The sequence below is a fragment of the Papaver somniferum genome, unplaced genomic scaffold (assembly GCF_003573695.1).
Source record: "Papaver somniferum cultivar HN1 unplaced genomic scaffold, ASM357369v1 unplaced-scaffold_21, whole genome shotgun sequence".
Classification (NCBI taxonomy): domain Eukaryota; kingdom Viridiplantae; phylum Streptophyta; class Magnoliopsida; order Ranunculales; family Papaveraceae; genus Papaver; species Papaver somniferum.
This window is the reverse complement of record NW_020631041.1, coordinates 6,166,300-6,168,035: the sequence shown is the minus strand read 5'-3', so window position 1 is coordinate 6,168,035 and position 1,736 is coordinate 6,166,300. Positions and strand designations below refer to the sequence as shown.

Sequence of the window (1,736 nt, the reverse complement as noted above, 5' to 3'; positions counted from 1 at the left end):
CACATTAAGCTGTTCAGGGCAGTCTTATTCTAGGGTCTTAAAATCAGCGACAAAGCAACAGTTTTTCTGTAACAGTTCCATTGTAACAGCTGTTTTGCAACACCAATACACTGTTGCAAACAGTCTGTGTTATTACTTTTCACTCTTTTAATCATCTTTTGAGCAACAAACACATATTTTGAGATCATGATTAATATGAGGAGCTAAACCCCATTGCTGAGGCGATAGAGGAAGCTATTTTTTCAACAAAAAGTGGTATATTCTATTTTATCTTTTTATTTGCAATAATTATATGATTATTTTCCTTGAAATATTATTGAATATGATTTTTATTTGACTGATTGTGATCTATTTTGATGGAGTATGCTTAGTTTTAAGACTTTTGATGCTTCATACTTGGTATTTACAATTATTACTTTTGAAAATCTACTTGTTGCAATCTTTTAGAATCAAATTAAATAAGAAAATTGCATAAATATAAGTATTGGTTTAATCACGTTGAACTTGGAAAATAGTGGAATCTTAGCCTCAGTGTTTCTTTTAGTATTGATATCATCTTTGATTGAGTTTTCTATAATTTTTAGTGAGTTTTCTATTTTAATATTAAGATTTAAGTCTAATTAATATCCTTCACAAGTCTGAGAATCGAACCACTTTTACCACTATCTACAAATCACATCAAATGGCTTGATCTTCAACAGCATGGCCTTCCCAAAAAGGATCATTTCTTCCACTACTACCACTAGAATGACCTAATTCTAAGGCTTCTAACCTTTTGGCTATAGCTGCTATTTTGGCATCTGACTCATGATATCCTTCTACCCTATTAACATTTCCTATACTTAGAAGAATTGTTTTCTGGGGTTCCCTACTATTTTCCCATTGTTGGGTCTTATCGGTGATTTCATTCAAAAATGTCATCGCTTCATCAACAGTTTTATTCTCAAACCCACCTGTGCATAAGGACTCAACTATGGTTGTTGTTGAATAATATAAACCCTCGTAGAGGATCTGAACTAACCTAACCTTCTCCAAACCATGATGAGGACATTGAGATATCAAGTCATTGAACCTTTCTAAGTACCTATATAAAGATTCTCCATCTTGTTGGGAAAAAGTACATATTTGTGTCCTAATAGACGATGTTTTATGCCTTGGGAAAAACTTATGTATAAAGGCAGAAGTAAGTTGGGCATAGGTTTAAATTGACTCAGAGTCCAAACTATACAGCCAAGATTTGGCTTTATCTTTTAAGGAAAAGGGGAATAACCTAAGTTTCAACGCATCATCACTTAGGTTTTTAATTTTCAGAGTACTACAAACTTCCTCAAATTCCCTAACATGAAAATAGGGGTTCTCATTCTCCTTCCCTAAAAACATTGGGAGCATCTGTAAAGTCCCAGGTTTCAGTTCGTAATTTGCCTCGGTTTCAACTAACTTGATACAAGACGGACGAGAGGTCCTAGTAGGGTTTAGCAAAGCTTTCAAAGTTGTCATTTCTGGCACTACCAAATGACTAGGAGTACTAGGGGTACTTTCCTCACGAAGAGACAGATTCTCAAAACTGAAGTTTCCAAAAACGGGGCTCTCAAAAGAAGAGTCTTCGAGCTCCCCGCCTTCAAAATAAGAACTACTAGGTTTGTCACTAATCAAACGACCTAGAGTGTTTCTTTTCCAAGCCCGTTTAAAAACTTCGGGCATACACTAGAAAAACAAAATCAAAAAGAAAAGTCCTA

The 1,736-nt window shown here is 34.6% G+C and overlaps 1 pseudogene; it reads left to right on the top strand.

Moving 5' to 3' along the window:
* The first annotated feature begins 1,033 nt into the window (after positions 1–1,033).
* Positions 1,034–1,133, top strand: LOC113340404 (annotated as a pseudogene).
* The last annotated feature ends 603 nt before the right edge of the window (positions 1,134–1,736 follow it).